Source organism: Amphiura filiformis, chromosome 19 (assembly GCF_039555335.1).
Source record: "Amphiura filiformis chromosome 19, Afil_fr2py, whole genome shotgun sequence".
NCBI classification, from domain to species: domain Eukaryota; kingdom Metazoa; phylum Echinodermata; class Ophiuroidea; order Amphilepidida; family Amphiuridae; genus Amphiura; species Amphiura filiformis.
This window is the reverse complement of record NC_092646.1, coordinates 4641748-4664696: the sequence shown is the minus strand read 5'-3', so window position 1 is coordinate 4664696 and position 22949 is coordinate 4641748. Positions and strand designations below refer to the sequence as shown.

The 22949-nt window shown below is 38.2% G+C and overlaps 1 long non-coding RNA gene across 1 annotated transcript in view; it reads left to right on the top strand.

The window, feature by feature from the left end:
• The window catches only part of LOC140140849 (uncharacterized), a 350554-nt gene that overhangs the window by 59528 nt on the left and 268077 nt on the right, over positions 1-22949 (top strand). Inside the window, exons 5-9 of the long non-coding RNA XR_011857313.1 lie at positions 1286-1584; positions 3602-3777; positions 4171-4325; positions 4661-4823; positions 5224-5378. This is a non-coding gene — a long non-coding RNA (uncharacterized lncRNA). The remainder of the gene's footprint in view (positions 1-1285; positions 1585-3601; positions 3778-4170; positions 4326-4660; positions 4824-5223; positions 5379-22949) is intronic.

The window sequence follows — 22949 nt, the reverse complement described above, 5'->3', positions numbered from 1 at the left end:
AGAACATGCACAATAAGGTTTGGGACATTTTGAGGTTGGGCACAATTTAACTGTCATTTATCAATTATATTGATTTGGTTTTGGAAATCTAGTTGAAGCAAAGCTGTTAGCTGTCAATATGTACCCAAATTTAGTAAATACTGAGAAAGTAAAAATAACCAAATTCAAAATTAGTACATTGCTATGGTGCGTGCATCCCTCCTATACAATATATGTTAGCGTTTGTATCGTTTGTCTGGGAAGATGCCGTGAGAGTCGATGCCTCTATTGAATGTCATAGTGCCAGCGAGGGATTGGTTTACACGATGTCCTTCGTCTATGTCACCTCCGAGGGACTGTGCCACTTGGTTACCCGCTATGGTGTGGGCGAGAACATAAACAGATGCACAGCGTGTTCTCTAACGTCTTGCTTGCTGCCTTTGTAAGCTGGGCCATGAGGTGTCTTGTCTTGAGGAACGAGGCCCTCAACATTCGTCTTGTATCCGTTAAGTGTTCCCGACTCAGTAGTCCAGCTGCAGAGAAAGGCATGTATGATGGTTTTGCCAGTTTTATGAAACATGTTCTTTGCTGATTATTATTCTATGGGTGATGCAGAATGAACAAGGTCCATTATCAACCCTGGGAAATTTGATACAGGAGTCAAAATACAAAAATTTTGTTAAATCAGGAATGTCAAAAGAATTTGGACCAAAATTTGACCAATTTGGAACTCCTGATTCAGGTTAAATCCTGATTCGGGTTAAATCATGTAACCTAAGAATTAACAAGTTGCAGCTGGACTATGCACCTACCTTGAAGTGGTTGTCGGGCTTACGGTTGTGACTTGATCTAAACATACAATTAAGTGGTCTTAATTTACAAAACAAAAACCAGTTAACATGGTTAAAGCACAGATGTTTTCTCTTTTAATTTGAAAGAAAAGCAGTTAATGGCCGCCTTTGTTTACATCTGGTCACAATTAACCAGAGGGTGCTATATTTGTCTGTTTGTTTGTTTATTTGTTTAACCAGTCGGTCTGAATGAATGCTTTGGTCCTGGTGGGACCAGGCTCAAGCCAAGCTAAACTTCCAGATTCCAGATGACCTACATGAATCTGTGAGCTAGCTTCTGTGACCTTTGTCACTACATTGTCATATCAAACACTCGTTATTTATTAAATATGTGAAGGATATTTAGTGTTAACGTTGGATCCACTCAACTTGTCTTATCTTGTAACCCTTGTAAAGTCACATGATTAAAAGTATCCATTCATTCACCCATTATCTCATTTTTGGGATTTTTGCAGGTACACTGAATATCAACAAAATACGACTGCTGGTGCTGGACTCCTTTTGTGTAGCATGCAGAAATCATGAAGTGAAGCTGTATGACCCAACACATACCATAACTAGAAGTCATAAGAGAAGAGAGAGTCCGTCCTGAACCTCATCAGTGGATAGAGCCTTTCACTATTGCAGATAACCAATACTCTCATGCCTTTCTCAAGCTCTGGTAAACCTGCTATACATGTACATCACTGTCGACTGTTCAAAAGATGATCAAGATTGAAGAGGAGGTCAAGACAAATAACAAAAAGAAACTGAGGTAAGACATACCCAGAAAACATTGGTTTCTACATTGTTCACAAAATGTTAGAAAAGGTTGCCAGAAAACATCTGTTATGTTGGGTTATATTTACAAAGGGTATATAAAAAGGTATAAAACGTTTTCTTAACATTCAAAAACATTTTTGTGAAAACTTACTACAAAATATTCTAGCATAATTTTATTTAAGTGTTGACAAAATATTTATCAAATTTTTGCCAGTTGGAAATATTTTACAATATCATTTTGACAAAATTTTAAAAGTTCTATTGTAGTGTGTTTTAATACAAAACGTTTTAATGACCCAACATTAACACTGCTGTTAACATTTGATGCTATTAACATGTTTTCACAAAAACTAAAACCATTGTATAAACATGTTTAAAACATTGTGAAAACGTTTTGTGTGCTGTGATTTCATGAAACGCATAATTATGAATTGCCAATTTAATGTTCAACCATTTATAGACATTGCATTTAAGGAGACATTGCATGCATAGTCAAAATTTTGAGCCACTTATAAGGCGTAGAAAGGCGTAACTGTGAGTGACTGAAATGTTGGTTTGCACATGTCACACAGGGCTGTTGCCATGGGGGTGTAACACCCCCTGGCAATCCCTAAAAAAGGGAAAAGAGAAAGGAAGAGTGAAGGGGAAGAGAGAGGAGAGGGGGGGAGGGAGGGAGAGAGAGAGAGGGGGGGTTGGTACAAGGAGTTAGTGTCTCTCACATAACATGAGAGCAAGGGGATAAAAACTACAATAAGTTTGTAATTTGGGCCGGTATATTGTACATTGTTGGCCTACAATGATGTTGGCCAGGCGCATTGAGCTGATGTGGACAAATTTTGCACGCGCTTCTTGCGCACGGGCTGTGTTATTTACCTTTATTTTGGGCTTAAATTGTCTGAAATATAAAATTTTCGTGCACTTCGCGTGCAAATGTCTCAAATCAGAATAAAATATGCTTGTCTCTACCGCTATCGATCTTAGGCCCATAAAAGTATGCCCTCTTATCTTTAAATCAAAACATGGCTATTTGAGTGCATATGTCTTCCTCACGGTGAGATTGGGGGCCTCCAAATTTTGGCCTGGCCCAGGGCCCCAAAAAGGGTAAATCCGGCACTGCATGGTCAGGATGGCAAGTCAATGTCCTCTCCTACTCAGTTGATAGAAATGTTCTGACAAAATTTACGATTCATTTTTTAAAATTTTCATCTCAAACTTGAACATGAATCTTGAAAATAATTATAATTCATCCTTTCTATTATGTAGGCCTAAATCATAAATATGAGTGCTAGGGCAACTCCTCTCATGCCTGGAAGAAAAAACTCATTAGCTGGATCAAAAGTTGTAAAAGGCCATGCATCTTCCTTTGGCACGATTTAAGGAAACAATTGTCCTCAATTTTGTTAATTTTAGCATTTAAAATTGCAATTTTTTCGTGCACTTCATGCCCAGTTGTCCTGATAATGTCCTTTTAGTAGCAGATCAGTGGACGATTTAGAAATTTTTGTCACTGACTCTGTGACTCCGGTACATCTCTCTTTGAATTTTAACATTGAAATAGCAAACTACGCATGCACTTTTTCAAATTTTTGTGCGCTTTTCCTGGTAGTGGGACAGCTTGGAAAAAACTTGGGTTAATACAGTTGTGGGAGAGGGATGACTTCAATCCAATTAGCCAGGGTCGCAATTATGTTGCCATGCACAGGTGCCAGCAAAAGGTAAATCGGGCCATACCAGCAAAATTTATTTCTCAACACCCGGAATGATCTAGCGACGGCCCTGATGTAACACTGAAAAGGTGGTTATGTTATCAAATGTACTTAGGGAAATGTTGGACTATTAGTAAATCACATTCACACACAGGGACCGAGCTTGTTAGTATTAGATACTAGCTAATCTTTGCAATAGAAAAAGCAAAATTATATAATGCATTACTTCCAAATTTCCTGTAATACTTAGTCATGTCTAGTTAGATTAAAATTATTAATACACTGAATTATTTGAAATTACAGGTTTAATTTCCTCAGGCAGGTAATCCCATAGTGATTTAGATGACAATCCATAAAAAGATGACGAAGATGACTGGCTTGATATGACAGAGTATGATGCAGCAGTGAACAACACAGTATCAACAACTGTGGCCAATGCATGTTTTGCTAATAGATACACTCAAGTCGATGACTCTAAGGTATGCAAAAATGTTCATAGAAGAAGTTGTTGAAAACAAACAAGTTGTTTAATTGTGTATGTATAACTAAGCCAATGATGCATGTTCTTTTAGGATGCAATAACTATGAGCCCTGGGGAGGGTAAAATTGGGGGGGGGGGGAGATCTTTTTGCAGGCCGAGAGGGTTTTTTGGCAGGCCCATAGGGGGTATAACAGCCTTTGCATCGGGGCTAAGAGTAAAATTGTACAAAATTGTGTTTGGGAGTGGTCTTCTCGCCTTTCTCCTGCACTATTTTCTTCCATTTCTTGCTTTGTTTATCAAAGCTATCTGGGCCAGCATGGTAGCTAGAAATATACTAATGAAAAGAATACATTGTTTAATATTGCTTTTTTCTTTTCAATCTTTTGTTTAGGGCCTATAGGCATCTTTCCACACCTATTGCTAAGGCATCAAAATAAAGGAGTTTGCTACACACCTCAACCATGTTCAAGAAGGCTCTGATGACCTAAGGAGCATGATAGTCCCACTGCTCTCACTTTACTATATAAATGGACAAAACAGGATGAGGTAAAAAGCATAATCATTTCCAAATGTTTCGGGCTAGGATGATCTAGTCGGCATTTTATCTATGAAATCTTATAGGACTCTATGGGTTTTCTATGCATCAATGTCTAATCTAACTTCTAGACAATATCATCCTCTGAAGTTCCGGTCCATGAGAGTATCATCAAATGTGTACAAATACAGGGTTTTTTTTCAAATACCATATCAGAGTGGAATAACCTCCCATCATCTGTTCTAGAGTCTTGTAGCATTCAATACTTCAAAACTGCACTATGTAATAATGTAATGTAACTTAATGTTTAATCTGTATTCACGTATAAATATCCCATTATATATAGTGATGAAGATGACAATCCATAAAAAGATGACGAAGATGACTGGCTTGATATGACAGAGTATGATGCAGCAGTGAACAACACAGCATTCAACAACTGTGGCCAATTTCTATAGCACTCTACATGCATTTAACCAATAGATACACCTAAGGCAATTGACTTTAAGGTATACAAAAATGTTCATAGAAGATGTTGTTGTTGAAAACAAACAAGTTGTTTAATTGTGTATGTATAACTAAGCCAATGATGCATGTTCTTTAAGGACATGTGCAATAACTATGAGCCATGGGGAGGGTAAAATTGGGGGGGGGGGGAGATCTTTTGGCAGGCCGAGAGGGTTTTTGGCAGGCCCATAGGGGTATAACAGCCTTTGCATCAGGGCTAAGAGTAAAATTGTACAAAATGGTGTTTGGGAGTGGTCTTCTCTCCTTTCTCCTGCACTATTTTCTTCCATTTCTTGCTTTGTTTATCAAAGCTATCTGGGCCAACATGGTAGCTAGAAATATACTAATAAAAAGAATACATTGTTTAATATTGCTTTTTTTTTTTTTCAATCTTTCGTTTAGGGCCTATAGGCATCTTTCCACACCTATTGCTAAGGCATCAAAATAAAGGAGTTTGCTACACACCTCAACCATGTTCAAGAAGGCTCTGATGACCTAAGGAGCATGATAGTCCCACTGCTCTCCCTTTACTATATAAATGGACAAAACAGGATGAGGTAAAAAGCATAATCATTTCCAAATGTTTCGGGCTAGGATGATCTAGTCAGCATTTTATCTATGAAATCTTATAGGACTCTATGGGCGAATTTCTCGACGGGTGGCTTAGCAATTGGCTTGTCTAGCCTCAAGGCTTAAGAGGTCGTAAGACCAGGCTTAACTGAAAACGTATTTCCCGAAGCACGGCTACCATAGCCTCGAGGCTTCGTTAGCCCGTGGGCCAGGCTTGTAGGATTAGCCCCAGGCTTCAGTAAAATTTGCATTTCTCGAAATCAGTCTTCTGTAGCAGTAGTCTCACGCAAGCCTGTTAGACCAGGCTTACAGCGGCTTTTCTTGGCCCTGCCTCAGAGCAGGTCTTAGGTCGTAAGCCTTGGTCTATTTCAATTTACAAATTATTTAAATTGTAACGCAAAAGTTTATCTTTCATATTTTTGACGGTCTTTTAATTAACATGAGTAAGCAGTCAAGCGTCTAGGGGGGCGGGGAGCTCTTGCCCCCCCATGAAAAAAGGTAAATTAGGCCTACTTCTTAGAGTTATTAATTAACCTCATTATTTGGTCATTTTAACCTTAAAAACTCAATTTTTAAGGTTAAATAAATTGCATTTATCCTACTTTTGTACCATGTCACCAGCTTTAATACCTTAAATATGGCATTTGTACCATAATTTTTTTTCAATCCCACCCCCCATGTCAAAAAAGAAATCTACGCCAATGTTCCGGGACACATTCCAAGCAGATCCCATAACTCCTCAGACCCACTCCACCCCTTACAAACCCAAACAGCATGAACGATGCCTGCCCCTCATTTATTAGTTTTTCCCCCGCTTTCCCCCACCCCAGCCCAAATGAAAATGTCTAGTTACGCCACTGTGGGTAAGTAATTGTTCGATTTAGTTGAACATTTCAGCATTTTATTTTAGTGTTCATTTGAGTTAGTTGAATTTTTTTAAGTAGCTGTTGCTATCATAAGACCTATACTCTTTTTGAATGATGGTTTTTTTAACAACGATATAATTAAAAAAAAAATCTTTCATCATCATCATGATCATGATGATGATGATGATCATCATCATCATCATCATCATCATCATCATCATTATGAAGACCTATATGATACCACCTGTCCCTATCCAAGCCTTAATAGTTTGATACTGTACTTTTCATATATAGGCCTATATTATTTTGGAGTGCCTATATTATACCAATAGAAGCAGGACAAAATTGGTAAAGATATAGTAAATATTTGACACGAAACAATAGTGTATGCAGTATTAAAACTGAATTTACGGATAAGATGCATATAATTTTGCTATATCTTCTACTTAAATAATTATAAATATTGTACCAACAGATAACTTCATGTGAGTTCTGAGAAGACTACTGTTATCAGCAGTAGATAGCACGTGTGGTTGCTTTCCTTTTTAGGGGAATCACAGATTCCTTTCCATTAGGCTTACAGTTAAAAAAATTTTTTTAAAGCGCAGTGATTTATAGTGCGCTACGCACAGGCACAACGCCTAGACGTTGATCCACAAGCCTCAGCACACTTTACAGTTTTTACCCTTTTTGGGATGCAAAGAAAAAATCACGAGTATAAAGCATAGGCGTATCATTCATACAAGTTGGACTCATAAAAAATCAAGTGGAAATAAAATAATACATAAAAGACACAAAAACGACACAATATTCTTACATCAAGTTGTCTACGGTATAAGCCCAAGCACAAGACCGCTGGTCCAGGCTAGTCTTTGCGCCGGAACATTCTGCGATTATGAGACGGCAACCTTGTTAGTACGGTAAACCGTGAGGACCACAGCTTATGTACATCTACCTCCAACAGCCTATACAATTAAATCGCTGGTTGAAAGGGACGAGGTTGTCAAGCGTTAAGCCTACAAGGCCACTAAGACTAGGTTGAATTTGCGTTGAAGAAATCCGGCTAGAGTTAAGACTCCGGCTTCGAGAGCGGGCTAGGCTTAGTAGCCTCAAGGCCACCTTAAGACTACGGCTTAATAAGACTCCTGTCGGGAAACTCGCCCTATGGGTTTTCTATGCATCAGATGTCTAATCTAACTTCTAGACAATATCATCCTCTGAAGTTCCAGTCCATGAGAGTATCATCAAATGTGTACAAATGACAGGTTTTTTTTTCAAATACCATATCAGAGTGGAATAACCTCCCATCATCTGTTCTAGAGTCTTGCAGCATTCAATACTTCAAAACTGCACTATGTAATAATGTAATGTAACTTAATGTTTAATCTGTATTCACATATAAATATTTGTGTTTTCATCAAAGGCCATTTTTCTTCTCAATTAGATGACGCTTTTTCAATTTTTATTGAGTATTTGTTTAGATTAGATTTAGATTCTCCAGACCTTATCTTGCAGAAAGTGTATGCTTTTAAGTGCTGGGAGGCTTTTTACTGAAGTTTATGGGGAAGTATACAGATGTGCCTTTAATTTGATATGACTTTGGACATGGTAAAACTTTTGACAATTGCTTTTTGCCAAAAATGAGCAGCAGGTCTTAAATGAATTTTAATGTTCTTTTCTATGTAGATTGTGGAGGTACATGTGGAATACTTTGCACTGAGAATAGCTTTTGATGGAAATAAAGAGGAGCTAGGATTCCACCTGGAAAACAGGTGAAGCAGGAGAGTTGGACCGGTGGTGGTGACAGACTTTGATTTTGCTGACGACATTGCACTGTTGTCTGAGGAAAACAACAAGCACAAGAACTGCTTCACAGAGTTGAGACTTCAGCGGCAATAGTGGGCCTGAAGATGAATGGAAGTAAAACAAAGTTCATGTCCTACAATAACAAGAGAGAAAGCGTCACAAATGACGGTGTATAGTACTAGAGGGGGTCGATGATTTCAAAGAAGTAACATATGACAAATGCAGACCTATATGGAGATCTTCCAAAAATAAGCCACAAGATCAGGGAAAGAAGAATCCGGTTTGCTGGCCATTGTTCTAGAAGCGAGGAGCCCGCATCATAAATGGTTCATTGGATACCCAAGCACGGGAGGTGGAAACACTGATTGGAAGCAGCTAGCAGACTTCAGGACATCAATGGAGAACAGAAAGTTTGAGGACACCACTCGAAATAAGTCAAGTAAGTAAGTCAAGTGGAAGATATTTGTGGATTTTAAATGGAAAAGCCCATTGCATGCTTTCACTTTCAACAGAGTGGAGTCTACCACTGATCACGATTACACGCTTGAACCAGTCAGTGAGTATAGAGGTTTGTTGTGACAAAAGCATGGTAATAATCATGGACAAATAATTTATGAGAAAAATAGCAAATTGTGTGGAACTTTACACATAAAACACACAATATAAAACACAGGAAGAAAAAACATATAGCATATCTTTTTAAATGCATTTGTGTGCTGTTTCAACATAAATCGAAGTTTCTTCACACATACGCTGAAACGATAAGCAACGCTTTGTGCGAGACAGATTAGCAAATGATTGGCATGACTGTGATGATTTAAAATAAGGACCGGTTTCATTTACATTTCATACAGAATTGCGCGGAAATTTGCGAAATAAAATTGCCAAGGAAAGGAAAATTTTGTAGTGAGGCACAAAAATCATTGGACCTTGGTTATAATAGACTCTTGCTTTCTGCATTGTCAATGAATAGTGAGTTTTGCACATATATAGCTTCCTCATCCATGGAGAAATAAGGAGAAAGCCTGTATGCACCGCTATCAAACTTTGAAATGTTTACATATTTACAATACTCAGTGGCAACAACACAATGTATTGGAATCATCAGCCTGTCTTGTATAGCATTTGTGCATGTATTAAATGTACTTCTTCTATGGCTACTGACAAGCTTTGTATTTTTTGCCTTGCAGAATTCTTTCTACCTGAGAAATTTCATAGGTTCTGGGTCGAAGAACTTTACCAACCTCAACATTGACATCTTTCTGTTAGGCGGTATCCATTAACCTTGATCATTTGTTTGAATGATCTGTGGAATTCCTGGTGAGATAATCTTAGCAACTTTTTCAATTCAGGCTTTTTAGGCTTAGAATCTACAAGATTCTTTCCTATCTTTGAACAAGTTCATTAGGAATGTTGATATCAACTGTGAATTTTGTTCATTTTGAACAATTCCAAGTAAAACGGTTGGTTTACTCACGTTTTAGTGACGTTTCACCACTACACTAGTGGCTTCTTCAGACTGGCAACTCATCACATCTGACTGCTTGCTTTTATAGGCAACAGGAAGCACCGTGAGAGGGCGTGATGAGTTGGTCAAAGATGTTGTTGAGTGAGAAGGTTTGATTCCTTTCCTCGACACCTTAATTACTAGAAAGCCGGATGGATCAGTGAAACTCTGTATCTACCGCAAGAAAACGCACACTGACCAATATCTTCAGTTCTCCTCCCACCACCCTTTACATCAAAAGCTGGGTGTTGTTAGAACGCTGTTAGACAGGAGTGACGCGTTGGTTACCGAGGAAACGGACAGACAAAAGAGGAGGGAAACATCCGCTGAGCGTTGACCACGCGGCGTTACCCGGATTGGTCAATCAATAAAGTCAAAAAAGACAGATCCACTCCTAAGACAAAACTTTCCTCCAAACGAAAAGATGATAGTGAAAAACCAAAGGCATGGTTGTGGTTCCCTATATAGAGGCGTATCCGAGCGTGTGGTCCAGGGTGTTTAAAAACACGGATTTTCCACAGCCATGAAGCCACATCGCACCATCCGCAATATGCTCGCCCATCCAAAGGATAAACTTCTCCCTCAACAGAAAGCGGAAGCCATTTATGAAATACCCTGCGGAGACTGCCCAAGTTCCTACATTGGTGAAACGGGTCGCCTTTGGCATCCGACTCAAAGAGCATCAGAAAGAGGTGGAGAAATTTGAATCAAAACCATTTACTCGAGCAAAACGCCAATCATCTGTCACAGACATTCACAAATCCGCCATCACTGATCATGTAGCCTCTACAAATCACTCCATCAATTGGGAGGACTCAAAAGTGATTGATCGTGAAGCAGACAAGACCACCAGGTGGCTAAAAGAAGCCATCTGGATCCGCCGAAAAGGACAAGACACTCTCAACAAGGACGAGGGGGCCTACTCACTCAACAACATCTTTGACCAACTCATCACGCCCTCTACGGTGCTTCCTGTTGCCTATAAAAGCAAGCAGTCAGATGTGATGAGTTGCCAGTCTGAAGAAGCCACTAGTGTAGTGGTGAAACGTCACTAAAACGTGAGTAAACCACCTTCGTTTTACTTGGAATTGTTCAAAATGAACAAAATTCACAGAAGATTCTTTCCTATTTTTCGTGTCAAAGTTAATCAAGGCATTATCTATGTATTAGGCCATATATGCCACTCAATATCCACACTACCCCTGTGGAAGATTTTGGAAATATCTTCCCAGAAACAAGTACATTAGCAGATCTATTTGAAACTCATCCTCCAGTGGAAGATTCAGGTTAAATCTTTCTCAGAGGGTGTATGAAATCCAAATGGAGCTGCTGCCGATTGTGTTCATTCCATTTGAAATTCATATCCCCTGTGGAAGATAGTTGCAAAATCTAACACAGGGGTGGTGTGGATTTGGTTAAAGGTTGCTTTCCAAGTGACTAATATGCAAACCATACCTAATACATAGTAGCCCTACATGCATAAACTTGCATAATATATTCAGTTTAGCTGATGGAGTAAAATATATAAATTCTAAATCATTCCATCCAAACTAAAATCAGAACACTGTACTTTGATACATTTTTAATTTGTTGAAATATCCAACAAATCAGTTAATGAGGCAAGTGATAATCTATAAATTAAAGAGAAACACAATGTCTTCCCAGTCCTTCAAATTCAATAAATGAAAAACAAAACCCATAAGAATCATGCAGTTGTTTTTCAAGTCCAAGCAATATTTTACTTTCTATTATTCAATACATAAAAAAACATTTGTAAATGAAGTGAAAAAATGCAGTAATGCATCAAGTTAGTGATATGTGTAATTTTTCATTGCTATCAGCAGTAGATAGCAAAAAATACTGTAAATGATACCATGTTAATTAGCTGTTTGCAAAGTCAAAATAGTTTTAAAATGGAAGCAAAACAGTCTTATTATAGCAACTAGTACAAGGATCCAAATTTATGATATATAATACAAAATAAAAATTGTTGATGTCTGCAGAGTGCACACTTGTAAACTGGAATCTCCTGATACCGTCCAAGCAAACATAAGCATTTTAAAAATGGAAAAGGTGACATGATTCTAAAAGCAATACATTAGAAAAGGCTAAAAGACAAAATATTTGACCTTGATTAATTAATCCTTAAACAAATGTGAACAGGATGTGACTTTTCATAAAGATTTGATCAAGCTTTTATAATATGTTTTATTTCAGAGATGTGTGGCCTATAGGATGATATATTCAGCAATTTTATGCACAATTTTCAGGACCTATGCATAAGTTGTCTTCATCTGACCTTCATCATTGCAGAAAGTGAAGAGTTCCGAAGTGCTGAGAAGCTCTTAGGTCGGTCATTGTACGGGTTGTCTGAGTAGTCAGTGCACAAGGTTATACATGAAGATTGAACAATACAAAATAAAAAGAAATGGTGAGACTGCATGGGATAAATGCAAATATTTAGGCACTCAATTGGACACATCAGATGATTATAAAGAGGAGAAAGAGATTGGCTGGCCACGGCAGCAAATCACAAACTAATTTTAGTTGTTCATTCTTAATTCAACGAAAACATGTATCTTTACTGCTTTCATGGAGTGAAATAAACAAAACAAGAAGACTGAGGTGATTTGAACAATAAATGAGACCATCTGAAGAAACGCCAGCAAAACAACTTGGCATTTAAAGAAACAATATTGTAGACTGGTAGTAAAACGACCTCGGACTTAACTGCCTATATATAGCTGTCATTGGTGGATGCGCCAAGACTGGTAGTAAAACGACCTTGGACTTAACTGCCTATAGCTGTTATTGGTGGATGCGCCAAGACTGGTAGTAAAACGACCTTGGACTTAACTGCCTATATATAGCCGTCATTGGTGGATGCGCCAAGTCGTCAATATAGAGCGTAACTGATGAGGAGGATGTTTATTTTTGTAATCAAGGGTTCTATTCACAAGTTCCACTGTAAAAGTTTTTACAAAATTAACAAATTATAAAAGTATTTGGTTGCACATTTTTGTCCCAATTTACAATGGCTCATGTTAGGAAAATACAGTTTTGAAATTTGCACTTATGGACCAATTGTATACTACATTCTGCATGAATTGTGTGAGATTTAAATTAAAACCAAAATGCAACTTTGGCAAAAAAAAATTTGTTTGTCTCAAAGCTTGTGCGTGCATTTGTAAAATCGCTACGATTTGAAAAAAAAAAAAAAAGAAATTTGGAAAAATTTTTTATTTCAAATTAAAAAAAAAATTTCTGGAAAAATCTGCCAAAATCTGTCGCATTTCGCATTTGTTTTCAAACCACTCGTGAGCTTTGAGACAAACCTTTTTTTGCCTTTCAGAAATGCATGGTTTCTATTGATGCAATGAGGCATTGTGACCGACCACAATGTTTGACATTTTAAATTGGACCACATGTGTAAAACAAAATGAGCAACTATTGGAGTTATTCTGAAAAGACTTTAGGTGGAACCTGTGAACCTGTTATAAATACAACACAAAAAGAAAGTCCTCACTCCAATGACCAATCATAAATTAAATCTGGTCATATCAATTTGATTCATATGGTTGTGTGCTTATGCAGTGGTTGGTCTGGGGAGGGGGGGGCTTTGGGTGCTGAAGCCCCCGCACTTTGTTAAAAGCCATGCAAAATCAGCTGTTTTTTGGCGATTTTAGCCATTAAGACCCCCGCATAACTCTGAAAGCCCCTCTGAGCCCCCACAGGAAAAGATCCTGGACACGCCGGTGTTATGCAACAGTGTGCCTCTGTGGCTCAATTAGAGCATCGTGCTAGTATTGCGTAGGAAAACAGAGCAATTTAGTATGGTTATTAATAAAGTCTTAATTCAGACATTAAACCCCCACTGAACAACACATTTAAGTGGTATTTCTTTCATTTTACCTCATTCATTTGGCTTAAAATGACCAGGAAACCTTACTTAATAGTTTGGCAAAGAATAACAAAATTTAAATATCATATAATTATTATGGCTTTGAAGCCATGTGTGATTTGCATTTATTTATATTCCTATTCAAATGTTAGTTTCCACTGATTACATTGCCCCCTTTTAATGTCGAGCCAAACAAATGAAGTAAAAAGAAGAAAATGTGTGTATTAGCTCACTGATCGCATTACATATAGGGTGTCCCAAAATGGAACTCTTATTGTGCCCTCACTCTGTCCCCGGTTGAGTTTTGGCTGTATCAAAGATTAAAATGAAAGACACGGTTAATGGCATGGAAAGATAATAGCATAAGGCTTTGGAACGCATTCAATATGAGCAAGGATCATCAGCTAGCCTCCAACATCTTTGCAACCGTATAACTGCTGCATTCGCAAGTATAAGGAGGGTATGTAGTGCAATTGATGCAATAAGGACCAGGGATGAAACCTGTATTAGTCATGGAAGCAACCAGGTAGAGGGCAAAAAGGCACAGTAAACTCACTTCAGAAGAATCAAGGACATACCAAACAGCCCATTTTCAGGCTACCTTTTATCCCAAAAAGAGAAAATGTTTCATTGTAAAAAGCAAGAAACAAGAAAGTAAGAAACATAATAAAACAAAAAGGCATAAAAGTTTCATTGCAAGTATAGCAAGAGAAGTACCATCCCACGTCCATTTTTCAGACTAAATGGCACTTACCGGTAATACAATCCATGGCCCATAGGCCCCATGGTGAAGCTAATTCCCTAAATAAATTTTGTTATTTTATAAAGTCATCATTGAGGAATGCTTGATATTCATGCATGGTACGTGTACTCCTTTTCAATCTTTGAAGTAGCCAAACCTCTGCCGTGGACAGAGTAAAAAAAGGGTACATTTCTTTAAAAGAGCATATCTTCGAAAGTTGTGAGCCGATTTAAATAATTGTTTTGTTTGTTAAAGCTAACTATTTACCGGTTCCTTAGGCTGCGATCACATAGAAGTAGGCTATTCGCTATATGAAATACGCTCATTCAATCAGGCTGACTCCTATGTGAACTTGGCCTGATCAAATGAGCGTATTTCGTTCAACGAATAGCGAATACCGTATACTTCATGTGATCGCAGCCTTACATACCAAAATACATTTGATCAACCTTTCAGAAATAGGAGAAAAAGAGGGCGCAATGAGGGTTCTGTTTTTATTGGGACACCCTGTACATATTATTGCACAGAGCATCACACAGCTGGGATGTACAAACAAGACGTAATATGAATAGCGATATGCACACAGTCACTGATTCAATATGTGTGTACACATGAACTGACATTCACAGAACGTGGTTTCGGTCACTTGATTGGTGAACTCTGAATAAAACCAGATATTTAATATGAAAACTTGCTGTCATTAAAGCACTTCAGGCTTAGTCTTTCACATGGTATTTTAGTACACCACTGGGCATTACAATCATGTAAAAAGTAGAAATTCAAGAAAAACTGAGGGCGTGGCTGTGGATCAAATCACACATTGTGGCTTAAGGCCCTGTATCCATAGGCTGTTCCCTTGTGGCGTGTGCCCTTGTTCTGTGTTCACTTGTTCCCATGTGACCTGCCACACAGACAACAAACCTTTGTTTTGCTAAAGGTTCGTTGTCTGTGTGGCAGGTCACATGGGAACAAGGGAACAAGGCAACAACAGCCTATGCATATACAGGGCCTTAAGGTCTGCACATGAAAGCAAGAGCCATAAACATCATTTTCATTGTCAAGCACAGTCTAACAGAAGATGACAATTCTGTGTTTGATCATTCATTTGTAATTATCTCATGGGTTATATACCCTATACTGTGTCCTCTCAGCATACTAGTGTTATGATTGCAGACCAGATCAGCTCTACTTTTTAATCCCTTGATTTTTGGTTTCTGAACAAAAGAGAAACCAAAACTAAAGATTTGAAATGAGGGATTATCATGATCATACAGGTTTTTGGAGACTTTAAGTAACAGTCCGGGGGGGGGGGGGCACTTGTATTTCAAGGTGTATTTGACCCAGATATAAAATAACAACTTGGTAAAAAGGTTCTTTTCATGTCTGGGCATGATATCTCATTTAGGGTATCAAAAACAACACAAATGGGGGAAAGGAGGTACCTTAAGCTCACAGATGTTACTCCAAAAGGAGAACTAAACTCGGCACATTATAACAAAAATCAGTTGAAATGAATGTAAAATTCTGGTCGAAATTGTACTAAAAAAACTTGGAAATACCTGCTTTTTAATAGTATCAATGTAGTACTTGCTTTGGGTTCATTTTTTTTTGCTGAACCATAAAATGGTATCGGCCTATTCGTCTATTGCATGGTTCCTCCATGATGCAAGGAGAGCCTCGACCTGGCATGACATGAAAGGAAGAATTACATAACTATACGCTAACGTTATATGACGGGTTCGATTCCCATTCATGTATGCTGTCGGATCGAGGCTCTCCTCACATATGACGGAAACACGCAATGGGTGTACCTTACTTGCACTACACGATTCCTAATGCTGCCTGCACAGGTGCACCGTTGCCAAGGTACCTACCTGGTACTCTGCCGTACCAGTGCAGTACCACTACTGATGGGTCCAGTAACGTAGACAGGATTTTAATATGAGGGGGCAAATCCAAATTTTTGTCCTCGTTTTTGTCCCATTTTTGGTCTAACTTAAGACACTCTTTGCCATCCCCATTTTATCCCTGGAAGGTTTTTTTTGGGGGGTTTGCACTCCCTGTGCCCCTCTGGCTACGCTCCCTGGATAGTTTTTGAGAGGCCCTATACTTGGGTGATATACTTATTCAATTTGAAATACAAGTCCCCCTGCCCCTGTAAACATGTTGTTCAGTGTGTGTGGCAGATTTACATTAATTGTAGATATATCATGCCAAATAGTAAGCAAAAAAGTACACATAAGGCGCGTGAAAGTTGATTCCGAGTTTATCGTCCCCCGCCCGCATCACTTTTTGGAAACCAAAAATACCCGCGTCAAATTATATAGTTTTGTTTGTAAAACATATAAATTCATAACTTGGAAGCAAAACCAGGCTCTTTTCTATTTTTTTTAGTCCCTACCTTTCGTGAAAATTTCTTTGTCGCATTTATTTCCAATCAACATGCATTTTAGGTCAATAATGAAATCTGATGAAATAATGAAAAATGAAAAAGTCACCTCACCAACCTGGAAAAAAAAGTGACGATAAACTCGGAATTGACTTTGATGGGCCTAACATATCCATATTAATATGTAAACGTTTCAAACCATTATTGCTTGTGTATATAAATTGTTACTCTAGTTCTATGTGTAATAAAAAGAATTCAGGTAAACTTACATTGTTTCCTATTGTGATTCTTATCTTGTGTGCGTCATACATAATTTGGAATAATAATGCACTGCACTGCACTGCACTGGATATGGATAAAGAACCTAATGTTTGCAAAGTCACAAAAATACACTTTTTTGCCCCAATATTTCTGTGACTATAAAAAACAAAAAATAGGGAATGGAATGTTTATATATTTTGGAAATTCCTCTCATTTTTTAAATATTATACAAATATTGACTGCTATGAGGGGCCAAGATCTCAAAACCATGCTATGACCCCAGGCGCAGCCGAGGTTTTTGATATCACCGCGGGCCTATAATCTTAACCATGTCCCGAATAAAGCAGTCAATATTTGTTTTGTATACCGATATAGGACTCGATATGAGGTATATAATGACAAATATATCAGTATTATAGAACTGTATAATACAGTTAGCCAAAGAATTATGGTACCAGTTATGTTCACCCCCTGTATATCCTAACCAAAGACAGGCTGCTTGTTTTAATTTTGACATTTGTCTTTATTTCCGGGCTTTATTTAGGATATACAGGGGTGAACACAACCGGTACCTTTATTCTTTAGCTTTCTGTAGTACTGTATAAAGTGGAATGATAATCGTCACGTCTATACGTAATGTGTAGGCCTATATGGTATTTTTATCAGACTTATTTTATTTTAAGCAGATTATCCTTACACTTGGAAAAATGGTAACAATTTCAGAACTGAACCATATTGGGGATATAAATGACATCAGTTGTCTACTGAAGATAGCATTGGTAATGACATAAGATGCTGTCTACTGAAGATAGCATTGGTAATGACATCTGATGCTGTCTACTGAAGATAGCATTGGTAATGACATAAGATGCTGTCTACTGAAGATAGCATTGGTAATGACATCTGATGCTGTCTACTGAAGATAGCATTGGTAATGGCATCAGATGCTGTCTACTGAAGATAGCATTGGTAATGACATTAGATGCTGTCTACTGAAGATAGCATTGGTAATGACATCAGATACTGTCTACTGAAGAGAGCATTGGTATTGACATCATGCTGTCTAAGGAAGATAGCATTGGTAATGACATGAGATGCTGTCTACTGAAGATAGCATTGGTATTGACATCATATGCTGTCTACTGAAGATAGCATTGGTAATGACATCTGATGCTGTCTACTGAAGATAGCATTGGTATTGACATCATATGCTGTCTACTGAAGATAGCATTGGTAATGACATCTGATGCTGTCTACTGAAGATAGCATTGGTATTGACATCATATGCTGTCTACTGAAGATAGCATTGGTAATGACATAAGATGCTGTCTACTGAAGATAGCATTGGTAATGACATCTGATGCTGTCTACTGAAGATAGCATTGGTATTGACATCAGATGCTGTCTACTGAAGATAGCATTGGTAATGGCATCAGATGCTGTCTACGGAAGATAGCAATGGTAATGGCATCAGATGCTGTCTACTGAAGATAGCATTGGTAATGACATCTGATGCTGTCTACTGAAGATAGCATTGGTATTGACATCATATGCTGTCTACTGAAGATAGCATTGGTAATGGCATTAGATGCTGTCTACTGAAGATAGCATTGGTAATGACATGATGCTGTTTACTGAAGATAGCATTGGTAATGACATGAGATGTTGTCTACTGAAGATAGCATTTATAATGGCATTAGATGCTGTCTACTGAAGAAAGCATTGGTAATGACATTTGATGCTGTCTACTGAAGATAGCATTGGTAATGACATGAGATGCTGTCTACTGAAGATAGCATTGGTAATGACATAAGATGCTGTCTACTGAAGATAGCATTGGTAATGACATCTGATGCTGTCTACTGAAGATAGCATTGGTAATGACATTAGATGCTGTCTACGGAAGATACCTTTGATAATGGCATCAGATGCTGTCTACTGAAGATAGCATTTGTAATGACATTAGATGCTGTCTACTGAAGATAGCATAGGTAATGACATCAGATGCTGTCTACTGAAGATAGCATAGGTAATGACATCAGATGCTGTCTACTGAAGATAGCATTGGTAATGACATCAGATGCTGTCTACTGATGATAGCATAGGTAATGACATCAGATGCTGTCTACTGAAGATAGCATAGGTAATGACATCAGATGCTGTCTACTGAAGATAGCATTGGTAATGACATGAGATGCTGTCTACTGAAGATAGCTTTGATAATGGCATCAGATGCTGTCTACTGAAGATAGCATTGGTAATGACATTTGATGCTGTCTACTGACGATAGCATTGGTAATGACATCAGATGCTGTCTACTGAAGTTAGCATTGGTAATGATATCAGATGCTGTCTACTGAAGATAGCATTGGTAATGACATTAGATGCTGTCTACGGAAGATAGCATTGGTAATGGCATCAGATGCTGTCTACTGAAGATATCATTGGTAATGGCATCAGATGCTGTCTACTGAAGATAGCATTGGTAATGGCATCAGATGCTGTCTACTGAAGATAGCATTGGTAATGACATCAGATGCTGTCTACTGAAGTTAGCATTGGTAATGATATCAGATGCTGTCTACTGAAGATAGCATTTGTAATGACATTAGATGCTGTCTACGGAAGATAGCATTGGTAATGGCATCAGATGCTGTCTACTGAAGATAGCATTGGTAATGGCATCAGTAATGTCTACTGAAGATAGCATTGGTAATGACATGACATGCTGTCTACTGAAGATAGCATTGGTAATGGCATCAGATGCTGTCTACTGAAGATAGCATAGGTAATGACATCATATGCTGTCTACTGAAGATAGCATTGGTAATGACATCAGATGCTGTCTACTGAAGATAGCATAGGTAATGACATCAGATGCTGTCTACTGAAGATAGCATTGGTAATGACATGAGATGCTGTCTACTGAAGATAGCTTTGATAATGGCATCAGATGCTGTCTACTGAAGATAGCATTGGTAATGACATTTGATGCTGTCTACTGACGATAGCATTGGTAATGACATCAAATGCTGTCTACTGAAGTTAGCATTGGTAATGATATCAGATGCTGTCTACTGAAGATAGCATTGGTAATGACATTAGATGCTGTCTACGGAAGATAGCATTGGTAATGGCATCAGATGCTGTCTACTGAAGATAGCATTGGTAATGACATCAGATGCTGTCTACTGAAGATAGCATAGGTAATGACATCAGATGCTGTCTACTGAAGATAGCATAAGTAATGACATCAGATGCTGTCTACTGAAGATAGCATTGGTAATGACATGAGATGCTGTCTACTGAAGATAGCTTTGATAATGGCATCAGATGCTGTCTACTGAAGATAGCATTGGTAATGACATTTGATGCTGTCTACTGACGATAGCATTGGTAATGACATCAGATGCTGTCTACTGAAGTTAGCATTGGTAATGATATCAGATGCTGTCTACTGAAGATAGCATTGGTAATGGCATCAGATGCTGTCTACTGAAGGCATAGCATTGGTAATGACATCAGATGCTGTCTACTGAAGTTAGTATTGGTAATGATATCAGATGCTGTCTACTGAAGATAGCATTGGTAATGACATTAGATGCTGTCTACGGAAGATAGCATTGGTAATGGCATCAGATGCTGTCTACTGAAGATAGCATTGGTAATGGCATCAGATGCTGTCTACTGAAGATAGCATTGGTAATGACATGACATGCTGTCTACTGAAGATAGCATTGGTAATGGCATCAGATGCTGTCTACTGAAGATAGCATAGGTAATGACATCATATGCTGTCTACTGAAGATAGCATTGGTAATGACATCAGATGCTGTCTACTGAAGATAGCATAGGTAATGACATCAGATGCTGTCTACTGAAGATAGCATTGGTAATGATATGAGATGCTGTCTACTGAAGATAGCTTTGATAATGGCATCAGATGCTGTCTACTGAAGATAGCATTGGTAATGACATTTGATGCTGTCTACTGACGATAGCATTGGTAATGACATCAAATGCTGTCTACTGAAGTTAGCATTGGTAATGATATCAGATGCTGTCTACTGAAGATAGCATTGGTAATGACATTAGATGCTGTCTACGGAAGATAGCATTGGTAATGGCATCAGATGCTGTCTACTGAAGATAGCATTGGTAATGACATCAGATGCTGTCTACTGAAGATAGCATAGGTAATGACATCAGATGCTGTCTACTGAAGATAGCATAGGTAATGACATCAGATGCTGTCTACTGAAGATAGCATTGGTAATGTCATGAGATGCTGTCTACTGAAGATAGCTTTGATAATGGCATCAGATGCTGTCTACTGAAGATAGCATTGGTAATGACATTTGATGCTGTCTACTGACGATAGCATTGGTAATGACATCAGATGCTGTCTACTGAAGTTAGCATTGGTAATGATATCAGATGCTGTCTACTGAAGATAGCATTGGTAATGACATTAGATGCTGTCTACGGAAGATAGCATTGGTAATGGCATCAGATGCTGTCTACTGAAGATATCATTGGTAATGGCATCAGATGCTGTCTACTGAAGATAGCATTGGTAATGGCATCAGATGCTGTCTACTGAAGATAGCATTGGTAATGACATCAGATGCTGTCTACTGAAGTTAGCATTGGTAATGATATCAGATGCTGTCTACTGAAGATAGCATTGGTAATGACATTAGATGCTGTCTACGGAAGATAGCATTGGTAATGGCATCAGATGCTGTCTACTGAAGATAGCATTGGTAATGGCATCAGATGCTGTCTACTGAAGATAGCATTGGTAATGACAGCTGTCTACTGAAGATAGCATTGGTAATGACATCAGATGCTGTCTACTGAAGTTAGCATTGGTAATGATATCAGATGCTGTCTACTGAAGATAGCATTGGTAATGACATTAGATGCTGTCTACGGAAGATAGCATTGGTAATGGCATCAGATGCTGTCTACTGAAAATAGCATTGGTAATGGCATCAGATGCTGTCTACTGAAGATAGCATTGGTAATGACATGACATGTTGTCTACTGAAGATAGCATTGGTAATGGCATCAGATGCTGTCTACTGAAGATAGCATTGGTAATGACATGACATGCTGTCTACTGAAGATAGCATTGGTAATGACATCTGATGCTGTCTACTGAAGATAGCATTGGTATTGACATCATATGCTGTCTACTGAAGATAGCATTGGTAATGACATAAGATGCTGTCTACTGAAGATAGCATTGGTAATGACATATGATGCTGTCTACTGAAGATAGCATTGGTAATGACATATGCTGTCTACAGAAGATAGCATTGGTAATGGCATCAGATGCTGTCTACTGAAGATAGCATTGGTAATGACATTAGGTGCTGTCTACTGAAGATAACATTGGTAATGACAGCAGATGCTGTCTACTGAAGAGAGCATTGGTATTGACATCATATGCTGTCTACTGAAGATAGCATTGGTAATGACATGAGATGCTGTCTACTGAAGATAGCATTGGTAATGACATGAGATGCTGTCTACTGAAGATAGCATTGGTAATGGCATCAGATGCTGTCTACTGAAGATAGCATTGGTAATGACATGAGATGCTGTCTACTGAAGATAGCATTGGTAATGACATCAGATACTGTCTACTGAAGATAGCATTGGTAATGACATCAGATACTGTCTACTGAAGATAGCATTGGTATTGACATCATATGCTGTCTACTGAAGATAGCATTGGTAATGACATCTGATGCTGTCTACTGAAGATAGCATTGGTATTGACATCATATGCTGTCTACTGAAGATAGCATTGGTAATGACATAAGATGCTGTCTACTGAAGATAGCATTGGTAATGACATCTGATGCTGTCTACTGAAGATAGCATTGGTATTGACATCAGATGCTGTCTACTGAAGATAGCATTGGTAATGGCATCAGATGCTGTCTACGGAAGATAGCAATGGTAATGGCATCAGATGCTGTCTACTGAAGATAGCATTGGTAATGACATCTGATGCTGTCTACTGAAGATAGCATTGGTATTGACATCATATGCTGTCTACTGAAGATAGCATT